The sequence below is a fragment of the Schistocerca cancellata genome, chromosome 6, assembly GCF_023864275.1.
Source record: "Schistocerca cancellata isolate TAMUIC-IGC-003103 chromosome 6, iqSchCanc2.1, whole genome shotgun sequence".
Classification (NCBI taxonomy): Eukaryota; Metazoa; Arthropoda; class Insecta; order Orthoptera; family Acrididae; genus Schistocerca; species Schistocerca cancellata.
Window position 1 is genome coordinate 339,155,039 of NC_064631.1, and position 18,915 is coordinate 339,173,953.

General features: G+C 47.6%; 3 non-coding genes across 3 annotated transcripts; all 3 read right to left on the reverse strand.

Annotated features, from left to right (window-relative positions):
• Window positions 1-973: 973 nt before the first annotated feature.
• Window positions 974-1,048, reverse strand: Trnas-cga (transfer RNA serine (anticodon CGA)). Its single transcript has one exon. It is a non-coding gene; the product is annotated as a tRNA-Ser (tRNA).
• Window positions 1,049-7,775: 6,727 nt separating this feature from the next.
• Trnas-cga (transfer RNA serine (anticodon CGA)) lies at window positions 7,776-7,850 on the reverse strand. The gene has a single exon. It is a non-coding gene; the product is annotated as a tRNA-Ser (tRNA).
• A 1,130-nt stretch (window positions 7,851-8,980) lies between these two features.
• Window positions 8,981-9,055, reverse strand: Trnas-cga (transfer RNA serine (anticodon CGA)). Its single transcript has one exon. It is a non-coding gene; the product is annotated as a tRNA-Ser (tRNA).
• Window positions 9,056-18,915: the final 9,860 nt, after the last annotated feature.

Consider the following 18,915-nt stretch of genomic DNA (forward strand, 5'->3'; position numbering starts at 1 on the left):
TTCCAGAATGAGATTTTCACTCTGCAGCGGAGTGTGCGCTGATATGAAACTTCCTGGCAGATTAAAACTGCGCGCCCGACCGAGACTCGAAATCGGGACCTTTGCCTTTCGCGGGCAAGTGCTCTACCAACTGAGCTACCGAAGCACGACTCACGCCCGGAACTCACAGCTTTACTTCTGCCAGTACCTCGTCTCCTACCTTCCAAAGTTTACAGAAGCTCTCCTGCGAACCTTGCTGAACTAGCACTCCTGAAAGAAAGGATATTGCGGAGACATGGCTTAGCCACAGCCTGGGGGATGTTTCCAGAATGAGATTTTCACTCTGCTGCGGAGTGTGCGCTGATATGAAACTTCCTGGCAGATTAAAACTGCGTGTCCGACCGAGACTCGAACTCGGGACCTTTGCATTTCGCGGGCAAGTGCTCTACCAACTGAGCTACCGAAGCACGACTCACGCCCGGTAGTCACAGCTTTACTTCTGCCAGTACCTCGTCTCCTACCTTCCAAACTTTACAGAAGCTCTCCTGCGAACCTTGCAGAACTAGCACTCCTGAAAGAAAGGATATTGCGGAGACATGGCTTAGCCACAGCCTGGGGGATGTTTCCAGAATGAGATTTTCACTCTGCAGCGGAGTGTGCGCTGATATGAAACTTCCTGGCAGATTAAAACTGCGTGCCCGACCGAGACTCGAACTCGGGACCTTTGCATTTCGCGGGCAAGTGCTCTACCAACTGAGCTACCGAAGCACGACTCACGCCCGGTACACACAGCTTTACTTCTGCCATTACATCGTCTCCTACCTTCCAAACTTTACAGAAGCTCTCCTGCGAACCTTGCAGTACTAGCACTCCTGAAGGAAAGGATATTGCGGAGTAATGGCTTAGCCACAGCCTGGGGGATGTTTCCAGAATGAGATTTTCACTCTGCAGCGGAGTGTGCGCTGATATGAAACTTCGTGGCAGATTAAAACTGCGCGCCCGACCGAGACTCGAACTCGGGACCTTTGCCTTTCGCGGGCAAGTGCTCTACCAACTGAGCTACCGAAGCACGACTCACGCCCGGAACTCACAGCTTTACTTCTGCCAGTACCTCGTCTCCTACCTTTCAAACTTTACAGAAGCTCTCCAGCGAACCTTGCAGAACTAGCACTCCTGAAAGAAAGGATATTGCGGAGACATGGCTTAGCCACAGCCTGGGGGATGTTTCCAGAATGAGATTTTCACTCTGCAGCGCAGTGTGCGCTGATATGAAACTTCCTGGCAGATTAAAACTGCGTGCCTGACGGGGACTTGAACTCGGGACCTTTACCTTTTGGGGGCAAGTGCTCTACCAACTGAGCTACCGAAGCATGACTCACTCCCGGTACTCACAGCTTTACTTCTGCCAGTACCTCGTCTCCTACCTTCCAAACTTTACAGAAGTCCTCCTGCATACTTTGCAGATCTAGCACTCCTGAAAGAAATGATATTGCGGAGACATGGGTTAGCCACAGCCTGGGGGATGTTTCCAGAATGAGATTTTCACTCTGCTGCGGAGTGTGCGCTGATATGAAACTTCCTGGCAGATTAAAACTGCGTGTCCGACCGAGACTCGAACTCGGGACCTTTGCATTTCGCGGGCAAGTGCTCTACCAACTGAGCTACCGAAGCACGACTCACGCCCGGTAGTCACAGCTTTACTTCTGCCAGTACCTCGTCTCCTACCTTCCAAACTTTACAGAAGCTCTCCTGCGAACCTTGCAGAACTAGCACTCCTGAAAGAAAGGATATTGCGGAGACATGGCTTAGCCACAGCCTGGGGGATGTTTCCAGAATGAGATTTTCACTCTGCAGCCGAGTGTGCGCTGATATGAAACTTCCTGGCAGATTAAAACTGCGTGACCGACCGAGACTCGAACTCGAGACCTTTGCCTTTCGCGGGCAAGTGCTCTACCATCTGAGCTACCGGCGCACGACTCACGCCCGGTACTCATAGCATTACTTCTGCCAGTACCTCGTCTCCTACCTTCCAAAGCTTACAGAAGCTCTCCTGCGAACCTTGCTGAACTAGCAATCCTGAAAGAAAGGATATTCCGGAGACATGGCTTAGCCACAGCCTGGGGGATGTTTCCAGAATGAGATTTTCACTCTGCTGCGGAGTGTGCGCTGATATGAAACTTCCTGGCAGATTAAAACTGCGTGCCCGACCGAGACTCGAACTCGGGACCTTTGCATTTCGCGGGCAAGTGCTCTACCAACTGAGCTACCGAAGCACGACTCACGCCCGGTACTCACAGCTTTACTTCTGCCAGTACCTCGTCTCCTACCTTCCAAACTTTACAGAAGCTCTCCTGCGAACCTTGCTGAACTAGCACTCCTGAAAGAAAGGATATTGCGGAGACATGTCTTAGCCAGAGCCCGGGGGATGTTTAAAGAATGAGAAATTCCACTCTGCAGCGGAGTGTGCGCTGATATGAAACTTCCTGGCAGATTAAAACTGCGTGCCCGACCGAGACTCGAACTCGGGACCTTTGCCTTTCGCGGGCAAGTGCTCTACCAACTGAGCTACCGAAGCACGACTCACGCCCGGAACTCACAGCTTTACTTCTGCCAGTACCTCGTCTCCTACCTTCCAAAGTTTACAGAAGCTCTCCTGCGAACCTTGCAGTACTAGCGCTCCTGAAAGAAAGGATATTGCGGAGACATGGCTTAGCCACAGCCTGGGGGATATTTCCAGAATGAGATTTTCACTCTGCAGCGGAGTGTGCGCTGATATGAAACTTCGTGGCAGATTAAAACTGCGCGCCCGACCGACACTCGAACTCGGGACCTTTGCCTTTCGCGGGCAAGTGCTCTACCAACTGAGCTACCGAAGCACGACTCACGCCCGGAACTCACAGCTTTACTTCTGTCAGTACCTCGTCTCCTACCTTTCAAACTTTACAGAAGCTCTCCAGCGAACCTTGCAGAACTAGCACTCCTGAAAGAAAGGATATTGCGGAGACATGTCTTAGCCACAGCCTGGGGGATGTTTCCAGAATGAGATTTTCACTCTGCAGCGCAGTGTGCGCTGATATGAAACTTCCTGGCAGATTAAAACTGCGTGCCTGACGGGGACTTGAACTCGGGACCTTTACCTTTTGGGGGCAAGTGCTCTACCAACTGAGCTACCGAAGCATGTCTCACTCCCGGTACTCACAGCTTTACTTCTGCCAGTACCTCGTCTCCTACCTTCCAAACTTTACAGAAGTCCTCCTGCATACTTTGCAGATCTAGCACTCCTGAAAGAAATGATATTGCGGAGACATGGGTTAGCCACAGCCTGGGGGATGTTTCCAGAATGAGATTTTCACTCTGCAGCGGAGTGTGCGCTGATATGAAACTTCCTGACAGATTAAAACTGCGTGCCCGACTGAGACTCGAACTCGGGACCTTTGCCTTTCGCGGGCAAGTGCTCTACCAACTGAGCTACCGAAGCACGTCTCACGCCCGGTACTCACAGCTTTACTTCTGCCAGTACCTCGTCTCCTACCTTCCAAAGTTTACAAAAGCTCGGCTGCGAACGTTGCAGTACTAGCACTCCTGAAAGAAAGGATATTGCGGAGACATGGCTTAGCCACAGCCTGGGGGATGTTTCCAGAATGAGATTTCCACTCTGCAGCGGAGTGTGCGCTGATATGAAACTTCCTGGCAGATTAAAACTGCGTGCCCGACCGAGACTCGAACTCGGGGCCTTTGTCTTTCGCGGGCAAGTGCTCTACCAACTGAGCTACCGAAGCACGACTCACGCCCGGTACTCATAGCTTCACTTCTGCCAGTACCTCGTCTCCTACCTTCCAAACTTTACGGAAGCTCTTCTGCGAACCTTACAGAACTAGCACTCCTGAAAGAAAGGATATTGCGGAGACATGGCTTAGCCACAGCCTGGGGGATGTTTCCAGAATGAGATTTCCACTCTGCAGCGGAGTGTGCGCTGATATGAAACTTCCTGGTAGATTAAAACTGCGTGCCCGACCGAGACTCGAACTCGGGAACTTTGCCTTTCGCGGGCAGGTGCTCTACCAATTACTTCTGCCAGTACCTCGTCTCCTACCTTCCAAACTTTACAGAAGCTCTCCTGCGAACCTTGCAGAAGTAGCACTCCTGAAAGAAAGGATATTGCGGAGACATGGCTTAGCCACAGCCAGGGGGATGTTTCCAGAATGAGATTTTCACTCTGCAGCGGAGTGTGCGCTGATATAAAACTTCGTGGCAGATTAAAACTGCGCGCCCGACCGAGACTCGTACTCGGGACCGTTGCCTTTCGCGGGCAAGTGCTCTACCAACTGAGCTACCGAAGCACGACTCACGCCCGGAACTCACAGCTTTACTTCTGCCAGTACCTCGTCTCCTACCTTCCAAACTTTACAGAAGCTCTCCTGCGAACCTTGCAGAACTAGCACTCCTGAAAGAAAGGATATTGCGGAGACATGGCTTAGCCACAGCCTGGGGGATGTTTCCAGAATGTGATTTTCACTCTGCAGCCGAGTGTGCGCTGATATGAAACTTCCTGGCAGATTAAAACTGCGTGACCGACCGAGACTCGAACTCGAGACCTTTGCCTTTCGCGGGCAAGTGCTCTACCATCTGAGCTACCGGCGCACGACTCACGCCCGGTACTCATAGCATTACTTCTGCCAGTACCTCGTCTCCTACCTTCCAAAGTTTACAGAAGCTCTCCTGCGAACCTTGCTGAACTAGCAATCCTGAAAGAAAGGATATTCCGGAGACATGGCTTAGCCACAGCCTGGGGGATGTTTCCAGAATGAGATTTTCACTCTGCTGCGGAGTGTGCGCTGATATGAAACTTCCTGGCAGATTAAAACTGCGTGCCCGACCGAGACTCGAACTCGGGACCTTTGCCTTTCGCGGGCAAGTGCTCTACCAACTGAGCTACCGAAGCACGACTCACGCCCGGAACTCACAGCTTTACTTCTGCCAGTACCTCGTCTCCTACCTTCCAAAGTTTACAGAAGCTCTCCTGCGAAACTTGCAGTACTAGCGCTCCTGAAAGAAAAGATATTGCGGAGACATGGCTTAGCCGCAGCCTGGGGGATGTTTCCAGAATGAGATTTTCACTCTGCAGCGGAGTTTGCGCTGATATGAAACTTCGTGGCAGATTAAAACTGCGTGCCCCACCGAGACTCGAACTCGGGACCTTTGCCTTTCGCGGGCAAGTGCTTTACCAATTACTTCTGCCAGTACCTCGTCTCCTACCTTCAAAACTTTACAGAAGCTTTCCTGCGAACCTTGCAGAACTAGCACTCCTGAAAGAAAGGATATTGCGGAGACATGGCTTAGCCACAGCCTGGGGGAAGTTTCCAGAATGAGATTTTCGCTCTGCAGCGGAGTGTGCGCTGATATGAAACTTCCTGGCAGATTAAAACTGCGTGCCCGACCGAGACTCGAACTCGGGACCTTTGCATTTCGCGGGCAAGTGCTCTACCAACTGAGCTACCGAAGCACGACTCACGCCCGGAACTCACAGCTTTACTTCTGCCAGTACCTCGTCTCCTACCTTCCAAACTTTACAGAAGCTCTCCTGCGAACCTTGCTGAACTAGCACTCCTGAAAGAAAGGATATTGCGGAGACATGTCTTAGCCAGAGCCCGGGGGATGTTTAAAGAATGAGAATTTCCACTCTGCAGCGGAGTGTGCGCTGATATGAAACTTCCTGGCAGATTAAAACTGCGTGCCCGACCGAGACTCGAACTCGGGAGCTTTGCCTTTCGCGGGCAAGTGCTCTACCAACTGAGCTACCGAAGCACGACTCACGCCCGGAACTCACAGCTTTACTTCTGCCAGTACCTCGTCTCCTACCTTCCAAAGTTTACAGAAGCTCTCCTGCGAACCTTGCAGTACTAGCGCTCCTGAAAGAAAGGATATTGCGGAGACATGGCTTAGCCACAGCCTGGGGGATGTTTCCAGAATGAGATTTTCACTCTGCAGCGGAGTTTGCGCTGATATGAAACTTCGTGGCAGATTAAAACTGCGCGCCCAACCGTGGCTCGAAATCGGGACCTTTGCCTTTCGCGGGCAAGTGCTCTACCAACTGAGCTACCGAAGCACGACTCACGCCCGTAACTCACAGCTGTACTTCTGCCAGTACCTTGTCTTTTACCTTCCAAACTTTACAGAAGCTCTCCTGCGAACCTTGCAGAACTAGCACTCCTGAAAGAAAGGATATTGCGGAGACATGGCTTAGCCTCAGCCTGGGGGATGTTTCCAGAATGAAATTTTCACTCTGCAGCGCAGTGTGCGCTGATATGAAACTTCCTGGCAGATTAAAACTGCGTGCCTGACGGGGACTCGAACTCGGGACCTTTGCCTTTCGCGGGCAAGTGCTCTACCAACTGAGCTACCGAAGCACGACTCACGCCCGGTACTCATAGCTTTACTTCTGCCAGTACCTCGTCTCCTACCTTCCAAACTTTACAGAAGATCTCCTGCGAACCTTGCAGAACTAACACTCCTGAAAGAAAGGATATTGCGGAGACATGGCTTAGCCACAGCCAGGGGGATGTTTCCAGGATAAGATTTCCACTCTGCAGCGGAGTGTGTGCTGATATGAAACTTCCTGGTAGATTAAAACTGCGTGCCCGACCGAGACTCGAACTCGGGACCTTTGCCTTTCGCGGGCAAGTGCTTTACCAATTACTTCTGCCAGTACCTCGTCTCCTACCTTCCAAACTTTACAGAAGCTCTCCTGCGAACCTTGCAGAACTAGCACTCCTGAAAGAAAGCATATTGCGGAGACATGGCTTAGCCACAGCCTGGGGGAAGTTTCCAGAATGAGATTTTCGCTCTGCAGCGGAGTGTGCGCTGATATGAAACTTCCTGGCAGATTAAAACTGCGTGCCCGACCGAGACTCGAACTCGGGACCTTTGCATTTCGCGGGCAAGTGCTCTACCAACTGAGCTACCGAAGCACGACTCACGCCCGGAACTCACAGCTTTACTTCTGCCAGTACCTCGTCTCCTACCTTCCAAACTTTACAGAAGCTCTCCTGCGAACCTTGCAGAACTAGCACTCCTGAAAGAAAGGATATTGCGGAGACATGGCTTAGCCACAGCCTGGGGGATGTTTCCAGATTGAGATTTTCACTCTGCAGCGGAGTGTGCGTTGATATGAAACTTCCTGGCAGATTAAAACTGCGTGCCCGAACGAGACTCGAACAAGGGGCCTTTGCCTTTCGCAAGCAAGTGCTCTAGCAACTAAGCTACCGATGCACGACTCACGCCCGGAGCTCACAGCTTTACTTCTGCCAGTACCTCGTCTCCTACCTTCCAAACTTTACAGAAGCTCTCCTGCGAACCTTGCATAACTTGCACTCCTGAAAGAAAGGATATTGCTGAGACATGGCTTAGCCACAGCCTGGGGGATGTTTCCAGAATGAGATTTTCACTCTGCAGCGCAGTGTGCGCTGATATGAAACTTCCTGGCAGATTACAACTCCGTGCCCGACCGAGACTCGAACTCGGGAACTTTGCCTTTCGGGGGCAAGTGCTCTATCAACTGAGCTACCGAAGCACGACTCACTCTTGGTACTCACAGCTTTACTTCTGCCAGTACCTCGTCTCCTACCTTCCAAACTTTACAGAAGCTCTCCTGCATTCTTTGCAGAACTAGCACTCTTGAAAGAAAGGATATTGCGGAGACATGGCTTAGCCACAGCCTGGGGGATGTTTCCAGAATGAGATTTTCACTCTGCAGCGGAGTGTGCGTTGATATGAAACTTCGTGGCAGATTAAAACTGCGCGCCCGACCGAGACTCGAACTCGGGACCTTTGCCTTTCGCGGGCAAGTGCTCTACCAACTGAGCTACCGAAGCACGACTCACGCCCGGAACTCTCAGCTTTACTTCTGCCAGTACCTCGTCTCCTACCTTCCAAACTTTACAGAAGCTCTCCTGCGAACCTTGCAGAACTTGCACTCCTGAAAGAAAGGATATTGCGGAGACATGGCTTAGCCACAGCCTGGGGGATGTTTCCAGAATGAGATTTTCACTCTGCAGCGCAGTGTGCGCTGATATGAAACTTCCTGGCAGATTAAAACTGCGTGCCTGACGGGGACTTGAACTCGGTACCTTTGCCTTTCGCGGGCAAGTGCTCTACCAACTGAGCTACCGAAGCACGACTCACGCCCGGTACTCACAGCTCTACTTCTGCCAGTACCTCGTCTCCTACCTTCCAAAGTTTACAGAAGCTCTCCTGCGAACCTTGCAGAACTAGCACTCCTGAAAGAAAGGATATTGCGGTGACATGGCTTAGCCACAGCCTGGGGGAAGTTTCCAGAATGAGATTTTCGCTCTGCAGCGGAGTGTGCGCTGATATGAAACTTCCTGGCAGATTAAAACTGCGTGCCCGACCGAGACTCGAACTCGGGACCTTTGCATTTCGCGGGCAAGTGCTCTACCAACTGAGCTACCGAAGCACGACTCACGCCCGGAACTCACAGCTTTACTTCTGCCAGTACCTCGTCTCCTACCTTCCAAACTTTACAGAAGCTCTCCTGCGAACCTTGCAGAACTAGCACTCTTGAAAGAAAGGATATTGCGGAGACATGGCTTAGCCACAGCCTGGGGGATGTTTCCAGAATGAGATTTTCACTCTGCAGCGGAGTGTGCGCTGATATAAAAACTTCCTGGCAGATTACAACTGCGTGCCCGACCGAGACTCGAACTCGGGAGCTTTGCATTTCGGGGGCAAGTGCTCTACCAACTGAGCTACCGAAGCACGACTCACGCCCGGAACTCACAGCTTTACTTCTGCCAGTATCTCGTCTCCTACCTTCCAAACTTTACAGAAGCTCTCCTGCGAACCTTGCAGAACTAGCACTCCTGAAAGAAAGGATATTGCGGAGACATGGCTTAGCCACAGCCTGGGGGATATTTCCAGAATGAGATTTCCACTCTGCAGCGGAGTGTGCGCTGATATGAAACTTCCTGGCAGATTAAAACTGCGCGCCCGACCGAGACTCGAACTCGGGACCTTTGCCTTTCGCGGGCAAGTGCTCTACCAACTGAGCTACCGAAGCACGACTCACGCCTGGAACTCACAGCTTTACTTCTGCCAGTACCTCGTCTCCTACCTTCCAAACTTTACAGAAGCTCTCCTGCGAACCTTGCAGAACTAGCACTCCTGAAAGAAAGGATATTGCGGAGACATGGCTTAGCCACAGCCTGGGGGATGTTTCCAGAATGAGATTTTCACTCTGCAGCGGAGTGTGTGCTGATATGTTACTTCCTGGCAGATTACAACTGCGTGCCCTACCGAGACTCGAACTCGGGACCTTTGCCTTTCGCGGGCAAGTGCTCTACCAACTGAGCTACCGAAGCACGACTCACGCTCGGTACTCACAGCTTTACTTCTGCCAGTACCTCGTCTCCTACCTTCCAAACTTTACAGAAGCTCTCCTGCGAACCTTGCAGAACTAGCACTCCTGAAAGAAAGGATATTGTGGAGACATGGCTTAGCCACAGGCTGGGGGATGTTTCCAGACTGAGAAACATCCCCCAGGCTGTGGCTAAGCCATGTCTCCGCAATATCCTTTCTTTCAGGAGTGCTAGTTCTGCAAGGTTCGCAGGAGAGCCTCTGTAAAGTTTGGAAGGTAGGAGACGAGGTACTGGCAGAAGTAAAGCTGTGAGTACCAGGCGTGAGTCGTGCTTCGGTAGCTGAGTTGGTAGAGCACTTGCCCGCGAAAGGCAAAGGTCCCGAGTTCGAGTCTCGGTCGGGCACGCAGTTTTAATCTGCCAGGAAGTTTCAGTGGACGTTACATTTCAGATGTGTTACTACCCGTGGCTCTACCCTTCATTCGATCGCTGCGAAACCCTACATTTCAGCAGGATAATGCATGACCACATTTTGCAGGTCCTGTACGACCCTTTCTGGATACAGAAAATGTTCGACTGCTGCCCTGGCCAGCACATTCTCCAAATCTCTCACCCATTGAAAACGTCTGGTCAATGGTGGCCGAGCAACTGGCTCGTCACCATCCGCCATTCACTACTCTTGATGAACTGTGGTATCGTGTTGAAGCTGCATGGGCAGCTGTACCTGTACACCCCATCCAAGTTCTGTTTGAGTCAATGCCCAGGTGCATCAAGGCCTTTATTACGGCCAGAGGTGGTTGTTCTGGGTACTGATTTCTCAGGATCTATGCACCCAAATTGCGTGAAAATGTAATCAGATGTCACTTGTAGTATAATATATGTGTCCAATGATTACTCGTTCATCATGTGCATTTCATCTTGGTGTAGCAATTTTAATGGCCAGTAGTATAGATCACGGGTTCACCTAGGTGCAATGGCGAACTGTCACATATAAATTAGGATTTCATAGAGCGGAGTAAATGCGATTTGGAAGTTAAATTGTCCAATAATTCCAAGAAGCGACTTATATGCATACCCAGTCAGTAGCGTAGCAAAAATGGTTCAAATGGCTCTGAGCACTATGGAACTTAACATCTTAAATAATTAGTCCCCTAGAACTTATAACTACTTAAACCTAACCAACCTAAGGACATCACACACATCCATGACCGAGGCAGGATTCGAACCTGCGACCGTTACAGTCCCGCGGTTCCGGACTACAGCGCCTAGAACCGCACGGCCACCGCAGTAGCGTAGCAGTCACTCAATAATAACAGTTCTTGATAAGTAAAATATTAATTTTTAAAACGCACCTTAATTTCATACATGTATTGAGTAATCATAATTTCATTTCAATTTAAATTCAAAGATGTAAGGTCTCTTATGTGCCTAAGATTGCGCAAGCCAATTAAGAAGAAATTCTTCATAGTTGAACACGTATACCTTAATGTACCATTAAAGGCAGTGTCGCTACTTCTAAGTCTTACTGCACTTAACTATATACAAATACTAAGAAGCGTCTGTACTGCACCGAGAGGCGTTTGCGTTAGTATGTCGACTCATGCACATTTGGTTACATCTTTCACATTCAAGTGTTCACGGGTGCATTAATGCGGCCCCACACGTAACTGCTTACTTGACAAGCATACTCGGGCTAGCATACTTGCCTTAGCACGCTTGAGAGTGTGTAATATAAATATGCACAAACATCATAACTATACTAGCAGCATGATGCATGTCAGAATTTCGGTTATGCATGCTTGTGCAAGCATTCAAGAATGTATATGCTCGAACTAGTGTGACAAGAATAGGCTTGTGCAAGTATTTGTCAGTGATATCGTTTGATTTAATTTCTATTTGGTCCTTTTACATTACGAATATTGTACTGTACTGCAGGTCAAGTGAAAGAAGATAGTAATACATGGAGAAAGAGAGAAGAAAAATTATCGGCACTACGAGATACTTTCCATAACGAGTAGTTAATAAGGGAATGACTACTCCAGGTATGAAGTTTAATTTTTTTTTTCGTAACGCAAGTAATAAGATTGCCAAAGCCAGCGCATCATTGTCAGAGATCGACATTTTGTGGTAAACAAACTAATGTTTCTACGACCACGTGTAGAAGTCATGGATTTGTGCATGATTGCGCAAGCGTGCTTATCAAGCATGTAGTCACGTGTGTAGCTGCCTTTAGACAAGAGCACGAAATGCACTACTGAGCACCGACAGATCGCACCTCATTACAGCATTATTTGGATTTGTTATGAGTTCAGACATGAAATGCACACTGTACGTGACCAAGCGTCTTTGCGTTGGAGTAAGATTTCCTCTGCATTCTTGTCAAATTGAACGTGTCGCAAAGAGTTCTCGAGTTGTTCCGGAATCATTGCCCAAAACATTATGCTTCCAGCACAGGGAGCTATCTTGAACTAGTTCTCTTTCCGTGACTGTTGGTGGTGCCACTTCAGTGACGGCAGTCCCGTTTCAGCTGCGAGTTGTGCACCAAGCATTGGCCGCCTCTAGGAATCCGTGACAGAAAGGCGTCTACATTGGTCTCGAGCTCCACGAACAGTCAAGATAAAATGGCGTTCGATTGAATCTTGTAGCCGGGTAAGATCTTTGGTGGTACCTAAATTGAGCACATCTTTTAATACACTCCTGGAAATTGAAATAAGAACACCGTGAATTCATTGTCCCAGGAAGGGGAAACTTTATTGACACATTCCTGGGGTCAGATACATCACATGATCACACTGACAGAACCACAGGCACATAGACACAGGCAACAGAGCATGCACAATGTCGGCACTAGTACAGTGTATATCCACCTTTCGCAGCAATGCAGGCTGCTATTCTCCCATGGAGACGATCGTAGAGATGCTGGATGTAGTCCTGTGGAACGGCTTGCCATGCCATTTCCACCTGGCGCCTCAGTTGGACCAGCGTTCGTGCTGGACGTGCAGACCGCGTGAGACGACGCTTCATCCAGTCCCAAACATGCTCAATGGTGGACAGATCCGGAGATCTTGCTGGCCAGGGTAGTTGACTTACACCTTCTAGAGCACGTTGGGTGGCACGGGATACATGCGGACGTGCATTGTCCTGTTGGAACAGCAAGTTCCCTTGCCGGTCTAGGAATGGTAGAACGATGGGTTCGATGACGGTTTGGATGTACCGTGCACTATTCAGTGTCCCCTCGACGATCACCAGTGATGTACGGCCAGTGTAGGAGATCGCTCCCCACACCATGATGCCGGGTGTTGGCCCTGTGTGCCTCGGTCGTATGCAGTCCTGATTGTGGCGCTCACCTGCACGGCGCCAAACACGCATACGACCATCATTGGCACCAAGGCAGAAGCGACTCTCATCGCTGAAGACGACACGTCTCCATTCGTCCCTCCATTCACGCCTGTCGCGACACCACTGGAGGCTGGCTGCACGATGTTGGGGCGTGAGCGGAAGACGGCTTAACGGTGTGCGGGACCGTAGCCCAGCTTCATGGAGACGGTAGCGAATGGTTCTCGCCGATACCCCAGGAGCAACAGTGTCCCTAATTTGCTGGGAAGTGGCGGTGCGGTCCCCTACGGCACTGCGTAGGATCCTACGGTCTTGGCGTGCATCCGTGCGTCGCTGCGGTCCGGTCCCAGGTCGACGGGCACGTGCACCTTCCGCCGACCACTGGCGACAACATCGATGTACTGTGGAGACCTCACGCCCCACGTGTTGAGCAATTCGGCGGTACGTCCACCCGGCCTCCCGCATGCCCACTATACGCCCTCGCTCAAAGTCCGTCAACTGCACATACGGTTCACGTCCACGCTGTCGCGGCATGCTACCAGTGTTAAAGACTGCGATGGAGCTCCGTATGCCACGGCAAACTGGCTGACACTGACGGCGGCGGTGCACAAATGCTGCGCAGCTAGCGCCATTCGACGGCCAACACCGCGGTTCCTGGTGTGTCCGCTGTGCCGTGCGTGTGATCATTGCTTGTACAGCCCTCTCGCAGTGTCCGGAGCAAGTATGGTGGGTCTGACACACCGGTGTCAATGTGTTCTTTTTTCCATTTCCAGGAGTGTATGAGTCTCTGGCATTACACATGCGCGTCCTACGCTCACAGAAGCTGTAGTGTCACTTGTCGAGTTGTGATGCGCCAGTCTGCACGAATAATGGCATGTGTGCTATTCAAAATGTCAGGAGCAATGGCCGTGGCAGGACGTTGCTAACATGGCTGATCATGGAGCTCATCTTTTGCACTTATGATGCTTTAAATGCCTTTACCCATCGTCCAGTGCCACTCCTATCAACTGCACCACTATCATGCGTTGCACACAAATATTTATTGATTTTCATCACGGTTTGTTTTTCTGATGCTATGAATTCACTTACAGTACTTTGGATGTAAGGAATGGTTTCGTGGACGCCGTTTTCATGGTCCACTAGCGCTCTGCTGGATGTTGGAATAGTTCTTCAGAACAAACATCAGAGGTAAAGCTTATAAAAGGAAGTTTTCCTAGAAATATTAATTCCCACAAAAAACTGCACGAACATCGTGATATGTTATCGTCTGATAGGCATGAAACTCTACCTGAAATACAACAAGAAAATCAAGTGACAGGAATATTGCTAAAAATGTAAGAATCTTCCAATACACCGACGAAAAAATTAAACAACAAAAATTGCTCTGTCGATAGGAACAGGGCCTAATTTACAAAAGTATAGTAGTTCCAATGTAGCTTTAATTGCTCTGAAATATGGAATGTTAATAAAGCTGCAAAAACAAACTTCGGACAGCAGGAATGAAATTTTTGTGATCTGATACTAAAATAGACAAGTGTCTTACTATAAGGCACGTCCCTTTAGAGGTCAGAAACAAAATTTCGTGATTTTTGTGAATGAACAAGCAACAAACACCGATAGTTGATGGTTGGAGAGACAGAACTGCAGTTACAGGTGATCTGCCAAAACCAGATTTAGATGTTGACATCGGATACATCGTGTATACAGGCTGTGCTAGCACTCTCAGCATCAGTTAAGGCTTGAAGATGGTGCATTGGAGCACTGAAACTGGTGACTATACAGTAAATGAAAAGAACGGCCGTAGGGGTTCCATGTCCTCACATAGTTGAGCTTAGGTTCAACTTTGTCTCAACTCAATGCATGGCTCTCTTTTCCTAACCAGTGTTAAAAATCGTTCAGTCACCACCAGTACTTTCCAAGCTATTACCTATGCTGTTTTACTTTAAAAATATCAAATGGTTCAAATGGCTCTAAGCACTATGGGACTTAACATTTGAGGTCATCAGTCCCCTAGACTTAGAACCGCCTAAACCTAACTGACCTAAGGACATCACACACATCCACACTTGAGGCAGGATTCGAACCTGCGACCGCAGCAGCAGCTCGGTTCACACATGAAATTATTCATCTTGTGATTTAATGGCTATTTTTGGTCCTTTTTAATTTATTGTAACCAACCACGAGTCTCCTGTCTCTTTCAGTAACCAATCCAGCATGCAACATGCATCTGTTGTAATGACAGCTGTAGCACGTAGAGCTATACCATACATTGCAATGCAACACAGCACAGTTGTAACATAGTACATAAATTTGTACTTGAAGTAGAAGAAACATCAAAATAATGAGATGATATTAGCAAAAGGGTCTTTAGAGTCTTCATCTTTAACATCAGTTGTCTCTTCATTTTCTACAAAGAAAGTAAATTCATTTGCCTGCATTGGTAACTCTTCCTTCCAATTCTGCTTGACTTCAGAAATTATTCTTAATTCGTCTTCTTAGCCTCTTCAGTTTTTCTTCTGTTCTCCGGTAGATCTGGTAGCCCAGTTTGATTCCGTCCAGCACATCCAGCTTTTTCTCCTTGTCCTTTAATAAACACCGGTCCTTTGATAAGGATATTCATAACCTTTGAACAACGGCAGAAGATGTGCACTACATGTTTACAGTCAGTACTACCGGGACATGGACCCTCAGGTTCAGATCATAGCTTAATCTCACACTTGCAATTGAGTATGTCAAGGAGCTTGTCCAACGTTCGCTATGAAAGCCTGTTTCACTTCCAGATTTACTCAACAAAGTGATATGTTGTTGGCCTTTTCGGAGTTTTCTTCTATCTTCTTCAGGACTCTCGAATTTAAAACTGGCACCACAAAACAACTGTTTGCTAGCCCCAATTTTCAAGCAGGTTTGGGGTGGAAGCTCATGTCTTACATCACACAGAGTTCAGCGGGTAGCGTTTCTCAACCAGTTCGAATTAAGCTACTCATGTGAATGGCACTTACCAGTCTCATCTTCCTTTAACCAGCCATGGTTCCTAAATTTCAGACTTTGCAAGTCGAAAAAACTGTATGGCTGGGAAAAGAAAAATAAGAAAATTTTACCATGTGTATGATATTAATAAAAATACAGTATGCTGCAAATGAGTATTGAGAGTTACAAAACTTTTGCAAGCGGCTTAAAATGTTTACATCTTTTATAGTATGTTCTTATTCTTACACCTAAACTTCCAGATTTCAGACACTCAGATTGGTACCAAATGTTGTGTGTCGATAGAGTATCAACCTCTAACATGTGAGAGGTTGGTTCTGATCTATATTTCTATCACAGTTGCACAAGGACGCTATGTGAGTGTTTCAGGAATTTGGTGTTGAACCTGCTCCCTTCAAGGCAGGAAGATACCATCTCAGGCATGCAGAGTTCAGAAGAGAGCAGCAGTACGTACAGTGATGTAATCAGACAGTGATCTCAATGTTTGTTACACTACACTCCCTGCAAGGGAAACGCTATCGCTAACAGAAATTAGTGTACAGTATGAGGCGTAACTACATGTTAGCAAAAAATGAAAATCTTAGATTTTCGAAATTCAGATTTATATTTTCTCTAAGTATGACTTCATAATATCATAATTATAATACGCGGAGAATGACAAAATATTGATAGTGGGTGTTCACAACTGTGCAGCAAAATTCCTAACTATTCTAAGGTGCTTTAGTAGTAAGATGGTTGATGACCATGTCTGGGGGTCGATAAAATACAAACAGATTAAATACAGTAGCGGCCAGAGATATCAATTACGCTAAAATACACACTGCAAATCCCCAAAACTGAATACGGTTCGGTAAAGAGCAATCAGAAAGAAGTACACAATTAAAACAATTCATAACTTAATAGTATGAAAAAATCTACATTGGCTGATCAATTTCTTATATGGGATATCTCGTGTTTCTGCTTCAATTAAGCCCGACAATCGTGAATATGTTTATCTTAAGATCATGGCCGAAAGCACGAAAAAATAGGAGAGACGGAGACAACTACAGTTCTGAGTGTCAACTGAATATCACTTGCTGGCATAGCACGAGCCCGTGTGTTTACCTTTCGTTGACGGCGGCGGTGGCAGCTGTCGGCTCGAGCTGTGAACTTGACAATCTGTTCTAAATCTCTCTCCACTGTTAAACCTCAGTCTGATAAATTTCCTATGTCTACGGTGAAGCCGAGACTCCTAGTTGTTTCCAAGCTAAGTTAATTCGTATGGTACACGCTATTTGACTTGAATAGCAAATACGTTGTTGCCCTTAAATCGCTCGCAAGCGTTATCTGTCAGTGCTCGATGCAATTCTCTCTATTAGGAGAATTTGCAGTTTAACTTCTTAGCAGTTAAGACTAGTCTTTGAACGAGTGTTCTCTTACATTTACCTATATTGAAGCTGGTGGCCACGCATTTTCTTTCCGGCCAATCAGAGTGTTTGTACTTGTTATAACTCCCGTCACTAAAGTTTTTGTAGCCTATCACAGGCGTCGTTTCTTTCGTAGGGCAGAGTTTAACTTCTGCAACCTAATACTGAGATAAAGAGATTTTTCTGTCATGTGAGTTTTAACACAGGTGGCTACAGTTAGTCACTAATGTTTTGAGTTGGGTTTCTCCAGACGTTAATCTGCCATCTCCGTCCTGTAAAAAGGCTTTCCTAAGGGCCATCATAAAAAGCAGAGACCAGGGCAGCTTTTGCCACCGAAAGTCCGTGCAATGACTCAGGCATCTAATAGTGTCTTCAATGAATTACAAGTTCGTCGCGCCCTCCAACGGTAATGCTGAAATTCAATATGGTGTTGGCCCAGCCTTAGCCTTGATGACAGCTTCCACTCTCGCAGGCATACGTTCAATTAGGTGGTATAAAGTTTCTTGGGGAATTGCATCCCACTTTTACGGAGTGTTGCACTGAGGCGAGGTATCGATAACGGTCGGCCTTCCAAGACATCCCGAAGGTGTCCTATAGGGATCAGGATAGGACTCCATGCAGGCCAGTCCATTAACAGGGATGTTATTGTCGTGTAGCAACTCCGCCATAGGCCATGAATTATGAACAGGTGCTCGATCGTGTTGAAAGATGCAATCGATATAGACTTTTATTTACACTTCCAACAATGTATTGTTGAAAGTGTAAATAAAGGTCAATATACGTTCAAGGAAAAAAAAAGGCTCAAAACCCACCGACGGCAATTTTTTTAACAGCTTACACGTAAAATTGTTGTATGGGAGAATATTTTCCCGACTTGTAAAAGGACGCTTCGGAATTTGTAGCAATATTCTTTTGGCAGTCTCCTTTCGATTCGTTATTTGAAAGTAACTAACCTATAGAGTACATTTGTATATGTAGGTGAGGTGTTATCTACACAAACATACGCTATATGTTTGCTTCTTTCAGCTAACGAAACGAAAGCGCACTGCCAAACGAACATTGCTACAAACTCCGAAACGTCCATATCACAAAAATTATCTCCCAGACCACACTTCCAGGCGTAAGTGACAAAAAAGTCCCCATCAAGGGGGTATTGAACTCTGGGCTTTCAGAATGACGAACTGACGCTCTACCGACTTACCTACAGAGATGTGCGAAGTCATATTTCACAAATAGGCTTTTCCTACACTCCACAGTTCTGGTGTTACTTTTGATTACCATTTACACATATTCCACTGGGTGACAGCACACAGCATGAGCTAAATCTGTATTTTGTTGATTATCTACTCACAACGATGTTGTTACGATCTGAGTATCCGACATCTGGAGATTTGGGTGTTTGAAAAGAAGTGAAGACAGAAATATTGATAAGAAGGCCCTTCTTGAAAGAAAATTGTTTGCTACGAATTTAGCATGAAACATCAAAACATCATGAAATTGTAGTAGCTGTTTACCAAGCAAAACAGTGTAGTTACTATTTCTTGTAAATATAACTGTGGGATTGCTAACCAAAACAAATCATTAAGACCACCTCATTTTTTAAAAAACGAAGTCAAAATATTTGGCATACCCTAACGACACGACTGTAAGAAGTACAAATGATGGAGGAAACCTGCCTACAGTAATAACAACATACCGACCTGTAGGCAGCCCTACAATTGACAGGATCGTCCACAAAAGCGGAGCGTCCTGGAAGCCTAGTAATGGACGTGATAGCGATCGATAGTATTTTACGACCACATCCCATCATTTTATCACATCCTGGTCAGAATGAACAT